This window comes from Asparagus officinalis, chromosome 10 (assembly GCF_001876935.1).
Source record: "Asparagus officinalis chromosome 10, Aspof.V1, whole genome shotgun sequence".
In the NCBI taxonomy this organism is placed as follows: Eukaryota; Viridiplantae; Streptophyta; class Magnoliopsida; order Asparagales; family Asparagaceae; genus Asparagus; species Asparagus officinalis.
Window position 1 is genome coordinate 18,707,783 of NC_033803.1, and position 8,629 is coordinate 18,716,411.

The window sequence follows — 8,629 nt, forward strand, 5'->3', positions numbered from 1 at the left end:
CCCACCCCCCCCCCAAAAAAAAAAAAGAAAAAACAAGAAAAAGAAAAAAGTGCTAACTCCATCAAAATATTGGGTTTTTTGTTTTCATTTGCATCCAAGTTTTGGACTAATCAAACTACAGTGATTGTCTCTACGCTGCTGGGTTATACTTTTATCCTCACCAGACATTTTCTACTTAAAAAGTCATGAGGGGTAAAAAAAATGGGGGGAATACTTGGGGGCAGATTTGAGTGCTCAACATGAGCTATTACCCTCCTCTCATTAGAGGTGCACACGCACGCTCAAGCCCAATATAATTCCATTAGATGCAAAAAGAACATTTTTTACAAGAAAAATTCTTTAAGGACCCAAAATATGGGACCAATAAAGGGGACAAGTGAGGTGTCCCCCTCCTATTGCGCATAAATGGAGTTGGCCATCATTAATGATGACCAACTCATTATCCAATAGGAGGGGGACACCTCACTTGTCCCCTTTATTGGTCCCATATTTTGGGTCCCTGTAGCAAAGCTCAATCCTCAGAATTCTAACATGCAAACATTACCAAGATACAAATGGGCCCCGTACTTTTAAGGGTCAATTGCACAAAGACCCTTGTAATACCACAGTTCTAACTTACCCCAATTGTTTCATTATTGCAGATAGACTCCCTGGTTTAGAATTTTTTATTACTCTTTTACCCTTGTGAAATTTGGTTTAATTGCATATAAGACAAATTTATTTTGGTAATGGATAAGACTGATGCTTTTTTACTTTTCCCCATCAATCACACACATCTTGAGAAAGAACATCCTTCTTACCACCAGAATCAACTGTTTTTTCTTTCTTTTCTTTTCTTTTTTATACTGAGGGCAAAATGATAAAATTCTACCACTTGTTTGCCAGTGGTCATTCTAACCAATAGACCATATCTCTAATATGAACAATCAGTTGCTACATGTATCTGCAATTAACTCTAGGGTTAATTTCAGAAAACACCCACCAAATATTGGGGCCGTCTCAAAAAAAACCCCTTAGATATTTTAACTCTAGAACCCTCCCCTCCCAACCCCTTCAATTATGAATTTTTTTTAGATAACCCCCTCAACTTTAAGAATATTATTTATCCCGCTTAGCATTTTTCACTTAACCCTTTATACTAATATAATTTAAATCTAAAGAAGCAAATGTTTTAAAATGACCATATCATCCCTAAGACATTAAAATATTTTACCATATTGTTCCTTTTTAACTTTAGTTGATTAAAAATAACTCTTATTTTATTTCCCCCCTCTTCTTATTCCTCCATCTACATAGCTAGGTTTACGAGCAAATATAATATTTTTTCTTTTTTTGAAAGCTTAACCTCTTTTATTTTCTACTTATCCATGCTTGTAATGTTTAAAATAATTAAAACTTTTAATTTTTCTGAAGATTAGTTTCCTCGTCAAAACCTATCGAACTGAAGTCTAATATTTTGATTGGGTGGGGTTTTTAAACTCACATGAATTTTTTTTAACCAATGGTATTTTAGTCATTGTATTTTTAAATTAATAATATTAAGGGGATTATTTAAAAAAACTAGAAAGATAAAGGGAGTTTTGTGATACACCCCATAGTTAAGGGGGATTTAGTCATATTTTGAAAGTTGAGAGGGTTATCTATAACACGCTCAAATTTGAGGAGGGTTTTCTAAAAATAAAATAGCTAAAGGGGATATTCTGAGACAAGCCTTATAGTTATAGTTGAGGGGTTTTTTGCCCCATAGAACTAACTTTAACTTCTATTTACATTCAATCATAGGTATTAGCTACTGTTGCCACATGAATACAAGCTAAAATCCACATTGAACAGGAAAAGTTGCCCCGGTCACATGATACATCATGAAGATGCATAGAACAATAAAAAAGGACAAGACTTCAGGCTTTTGTTGCTTTCAAGTTCTTGTAGGAAGAAATTTTTGTTTTAAACCCATTAAGACTTTTAAAAAAAACGACCTACTCTGTTTTTATTTTCAGAAATCGACCCACTTTGTAGTCACGTCAGCAACGTGACCACGAAACGGGTCGATTTTTTTAATATCGTCTCTAAATAGTCGGGGTTGCCAACCCCGACTATTTTGACAGTAACAAAATTAGTCGGGGTTAGCAACCCCGACTATTTAGAGACGAGATTAAAAAAAATCGACCCGCTTCGTGACCACGTTGCTGACGTGATCACAAAGTTGGTCGATTTCTGGAAATAAAAACAGAATGGGTCGGTTTTAAAAAAAAATTGGATTGGATTTAAAATGAAAATTTCTTCTTCATTGTAGACATCAGAGTTCAAAGACCACTGTCAAGAGAGCTGTACGGCTAACTTGTCCCAAGTATTAAAGATCCTTTGCTGCTCCAGTTGCTGGCTCTAGTCCTACTTTCAACATTTTCCTCTGTCTACGGACTTAAAGTGGTACAAGCCAAAAGGATCCCCAACCGACCCCACGTTGGCTCACTATAGATTTACACGAATCTCACCTTGGTTTGAGCAAAAAATTAATAATAATAATCTTAGAGCGTATTTAGTAACTCCTTGAAAGAAAAAAATTCAGAATTAACCCTAGTTCCATTTTGAGGAGAAGTGTGTTTGAGAAACTAGACTAATATTAGCTCAGATTTCTTTTGCGGACTAGAGGGGGTTGGTTTATAGAGAAAAAAAAAACAGTTTAGAGCAAAACTAAGCTAAGATTGATCTTGGTCCGTATTGTAAGAGTTGCCAAACATAACCTTAAGAGAGGGCTCTCTACATAAAATCATACAAACATAACCTTAAAAGAGGGCTCTCTACATAAAATCATATAAAAAGATAGACGATAGCTTTTCAACCGCTCAAAATCTGGACCATGATTGATCCTAACTCAATGCAATTCTAACCGTATTACAAATAAATGGGGTTGGGGATGATCCAGTGCAATTCCAACTGTATTACAAATAAATGGGGCTGGGGATGATCCAGGTCTGAACCAGTTAAGGACCATCTTTTGACATAAGGAAAGCTGGACCTTTTTTCATCATCAAACAGAGCTTTTTCCAAAAATAGGTTCAGGATAAATCCCAACTTGATTTGAGTGATTGTCAAATACAACATTGGCCTTTCGCTCAAAAGAACGCTTGGACTAGCACAAATCTTTATGCACACAGGACCATCTGGCAAGGCAAATATTGCCTTTCTCTCTCCTTCCACCTCACTTTATTCTCCCTCCACATCACTTGTCTTTTCCAATTGCCTTTCAACTCCACAACAACTAGTTTTTCAAAAGTTTTCCACTTTATCTTTCCTCCACTTGCTGACACGCGGGGCCCTTGGTGAAATTTAACCGGTAGGCAAATTTTGCCTTTTCTCTCCCCTACTTTTCATTTGCCTATCCACTTGCTTAGCCATTGCACCAAATAATTGTCCCGATTGTTAGCCATTGCACTTGGTCTGTCATATATATAAATACAAATATGAACACAATCAGATTGCTTATCAACACAATTGCTAAACATTCTGATATAACTTGATCAAACCTTCTTCAATCGTAGAGCTCTTATCCCTACTCAGCGTCTCCGGTACTTTACGCTCAAGAAACAAGTTCTTCAGTGAGGCAGGGAGGTGAAGACTTGTAGCTTCCTTTCTAGTTAAAATTTCGAGAAAGATAACTCCAAGGCTATATATAGATATCGGTTTCTTTACTGACATCCTTCATCTTGATAAGCTCGGAGGCTTTGTGTCCCTGAGCTGCTGAGGCCTCGAGCATTTCTTGGGCTGATGATGTCGAGTTGAGGAGGAGGTGCATGTAGGCCGAAATCTGATAGAAGAGGTTGGCGATTGATGTCGATGAGGATGATATCCTATCTTTACAATTCTGGTTTTCCATCTGCAAATTAATGAAATTCATACTTATTTTGCCAATTTGTTAACAATATAATCTTATGTTATTGACTTGTTTGTTTAATATATAAATAATGATGAGGACTGAATGAGGAGAGTGCAGACAATAGTGTAATATGACAGGCGGGGACATGGGTCTATGCCATGGAGAGGGTCAAATTAAAGCGAACAAAAGTATACTTTCTCATATAAGAAAATCTCTTGGGAGATTGAAGGAAAATCAAAAGGAAATGATTTTTCTCAGAAAATACTACAACTGTGGGATTAAACTACATGCACTCATAAGCATAATAAAGTAATTCATATGGTAGTTACAGTTAACAGTGAAGGTTCATTGTAGAAAATGATCCTCAGTGAAGCAAAACAGCACAAAAGAACTAAAGAGCCAGAATTAATACTATTAGGTAAGAGAGGGAAAAAGAAAAAAGAACTTTTCAAGAACATGGACATCGTAGAAAATGATCCTCAGTGAAGCAAAACAGCACAAAAGAACTAAAGAGCCAGAATTAATACTATTAGGTAAGAGAGGGAAAAAGAAAAAAGAACTTTTCAAGAACATGGACATCCTAGTACAAAACTGGTCTGCCCAAACGGTTGGAACCGTTTGGGAAAACCCCCTCCCAAACGGTTCCAACCGTTTGGGAGATTCAAATCACCCGTTTGGGCTAAAGCCGTTGGGGACGAGTTGTCCCCAACGGTCGCCCAAACGGTTGTAACCGTTTGGGCAAAACCCCAAACGGTTACAACCGTTTGGGATATTGCCCAAACGGTTGAAACCGTTTGGGCAAAAAATCGCCCAAACGGTTCCAACCGTTTGGGCCAAATTTTAGCCCAAACGGTTGAAACCGTTTGGGCGAAAATTAGCCCAAACGGTTTCAACCGTTTGGGCTATTTATTTTAATAGTTTTAAAATTTTGGCTTTTTTATTTATTTTCCCCCGAAACGGTTTCAAATGTTTATATACACATCTCACATAATAAGTACTCAACATCTCACAATGAAATCAAAATATTCTCATACTTTGCTAAATATCCAATGTTATATATTCATACACAATGTTTACTCAATATACTTAGAGACAAAACATATACATACACAATGTGCTCAATCTCTCACAATGAAAAGCATCTAATATTATATACTTGTCTCTAATATCCAAAATGAGGTTGCCTTTTCGATGACCAGCTCCTACACGATACAAAGTATTCAAATATAAGTCAACAAGGAAAGAGTAGATATATTTAAGAAAAAACTTCTGGTTCCTCAGCTTCTCCTCTGCAACCATGTCGCTGAAGTATTCCTTCTGGTTCCTCAGCTTCTCCTCCTCGCGTGCTTCTTTGTACCTGAACATCAAATCATGAAATAGTTAGAAAACATCCATAAGTTTCATAGGACCCAGCGAGTTATTTGTTAGGGTTCCTCCTTACTTGGCAGCCAAAACATCATCCATAGCCTCCAACTCCTCTGGTTGGATGGTGACTTCCACCTTATCTGATTTTGGACCTCGAAGAAGATCAACCTGCAAAACAGTCGAAAATAAGTAAACTCTTTATGTTAAAAATAACTCGCTAGCATTCGAAAATGAGTATGTGTGAGTTGTTACAAGCAGAGTCCCAGGAGCAACTCTCTCTTCCTTCTCTTCCAGAACCTCAGGTATTACCTGTAAAATGTCAATAAAAAGGTATCGCTGAACTTACTTCATCAACAGGAGGTTTTCCCCAACCTCCAGGATGATAACCAAAGCTGGCTCCAGGAGGAATAGGAGCATTAAGTCCTGGTATTTTCAGATGTGGGTAAGATGGCGGAGGACCGTATCTCTGACAAAGTTAATTACTGTTAGTTATGCTTACAGGTACAATAAAATAAGAAATGCTTCTATAAAATCTTAGCGTAAGCAACAACCTGCGTATTAATAAGCCAAGGAGGAGGAGCACCATCTGGCATGCCAAGAGCTTCTTTAAGTTCATGTGACAGCATTCCTGGTTTCATTTCCCTCAGTTTGACCTGTAAATAGCATGAATATTATCAAGCTGCAAAGTCTCTCCAACAAAAAAGTATAACAAAAAGCATGCTAAATGTCTTGAGACCTGAAGATATATGACAGAAATTATGCCTACTCTACAGCCATAAGACACATAATTTTGGCTTTCACAAAAACAGTACTATGTTGGGCAGGTAGAAATTAAAATTCATCAAAAATTACATATTATGAATGCATTCTAACTACCCTACTATTTGTTTAAATGCAGAAGTGGGTACTTCCTCAAAAACATATAATGATTATGAGAACCAACTTCAGATGCAGAAAATCAACGTAATGGAAACCAATGAATGCAAGAAGGTTAGCATTTTTTACACTTCTACTATCATGGAGATGTATTATACTTCAATATTAAGGATGAAATAATTTTAGCAAACCCATCACAATAGTATATCGAAAATCATAAAATTAGTCATCTGATTATTCTAAAAAGGGTCGGTCGCTTTGAACAGTTTTTCATATTGCAAAATAAATAAGATTCAAGTATGATGCAATTAAAATTTAAGCCATAGTATAGTTTGATATTCAGCAGACGGACAGGGTTAACATTTTTGGACGGCGAGAAGAAACAAAACTGAAAACCCTAGCTTCAGGATCCCAAATCTCTCTCCTAAAAGAACAGTCTGGTAATCAACTGTGAAATATGCCCTTAATATCTAAAAGAATTAACTCCACTGCAACAGCCCATAATACAATAGTCTGAAGATACAGGATCAGAAGAATACCTCAAACTCTTTTCCTTCTTGATACAAATCACCATGTGTTGTAAGCTTTGGTTTAGTCTGATATTTGAAAAATGCATCATGCAGAACCTGCAGAAAAACACAAGACGAGATGAAATTTTTATATATCAACACTGACTATTCTCTGAGATATCATTCAGCAAACAGTTTGCATCAATTTCTTCAAGCAAGCTCAGAATAACTTCTCTCTATACGACTCGGCAATCTTCTCATCACCAGCTATCAATATGTCCAGATTTCGATACCGATAGCAGCAATAGGCTCAAAATCAGGTTTGTCAAGCTCAAAATAATCAGGATTAGAGGTGAGCACTTCTAGCTCTCTAACACATGACATGACTCATCCTTACATTTTTAAGGCAACCAAGTTTCAAACTCGAACAAATCCAGCTCAGTTCAACTGTCATTTACATTCCTACCATAAAAGCTCATGCTTGTAAACTTCAAATAGTCAATCTGAATTTCCTTCATCATCCGAAACTAGCTAAAAATCTTATTATTACCCAACTGAGTAATTTCAACAAACACTTACCGGGCATCAACCACAACAGATCTTCTTCAACCTCTCAGCCACCGACTGATCCACCGAATACTGCAACCCAACCACCAAAATATCAGCTATACAGATAACAAACACACACACACACACTTGAACAATGCACAAACCAACACCACTTGAGCTAATAATTGTAAATTTGGTCTGAAAAGATTGAAGAGCCTTTTACTAAATTAAAAAAAAATCTACCTTACAATGGAAAATATACCTTACTAAGCATTACAACAAGACCCTGCTGACGACGGGGTCGTCGAGGATCGCGAGGATCAGCTGCTGGAGATCGACCTTCACCCCCAAGAACGACGCCGCGGCGGCCGAGGAGGACGAGGGGAGCCTATCGAGGGCCTTGATCGCCGCGGTCGGAGTTTGACAGGGTCAGATGAGGGATTTTCGACGCGGTTGGACGAGGGGGTTAGGGATTTTAGAGGGTTCGGTCTTGAAATTTTTGGGATGAATTTTTCGCGCTGGGATGAAATTTTTGGGGGGAACCGAAAAAAAACTTTTAATTTTTTTAAAAGAACTAAACAAAACGTCCAAACGGGTTAAACCGTTTGGGCTAATATATCCCAAACGGTTGTAACCGTTTGGTTCAACCGTTTGGGATTTTTTAACAGCCCAAACGGTTTCCACCGTTTGGGATTATTATCCCAAACGGTTAGACCCGTTTGGGCTTTTTCGACTTGTCCAAACGGTTGCAATGACCGTTTGGACTGTGTTGTTTTCTACTAGTGAGCTGAATTATACAAGAGTGGACAAGCACAATGATTGTCTATCATAACTAATTAACATGGCTTTAGTTAAGGGTGATTTGACTACTATAGCTACAATCAAGATCAAATTTACTTCTTTGTCCAAACAATTCATAAATTTATCCAACAAATTTATTGTTTTATTTTCAAATTATGTAGCAGCGTTGGATGGTTACTCTGCTAACGTATCAAACAATGTCCATGCGCAAGAGAGGAAACTCTTGGGGTCTGAAGACCAATGATTATCACGTCCTTCTTCATCAATTGCTCCTGGTTGCACTCTGTAACAATATGGAGAAAAAAGTATCAAATATTATTATTGAGTATTGCGGTTTCTTCAGAATATTATGCTCTAAAAGTTATAGATGTGGATGAATTTAAAAACCTTGAAGCCGAGATCTGAGTTACTCTATGTAATATGGAAGTAATATTTCCTCTTTGATTTTTTTTTTACAATCATGATCCATCTTATCCAACATCTTGCAAGAGAGACTAGAATTGTAAGTCTTGTTACTTATCGTTGGATGTACCCAATTGAAAGGTTAGGATTTTCATCATCTTCATTAATTATATATGCATTTCTCATATTGATTTCATAATAGTTACTTCTTTTCAAAATTTTAAGATATTTAGGCTCCTTGAAACACAATGTT

General features: G+C 37.0%; 1 long non-coding RNA gene across 1 annotated transcript; it reads right to left on the reverse strand.

The window, feature by feature from the left end:
* On the reverse strand, window positions 5,592-6,736 carry LOC109824890. The gene is made up of 3 exons (XR_002242815.1): window positions 6,655-6,736; window positions 5,791-5,892; window positions 5,592-5,705 (listed from the first exon to the last, which is right to left on the reverse strand). It is a non-coding gene; the product is annotated as an uncharacterized LOC109824890 (long non-coding RNA).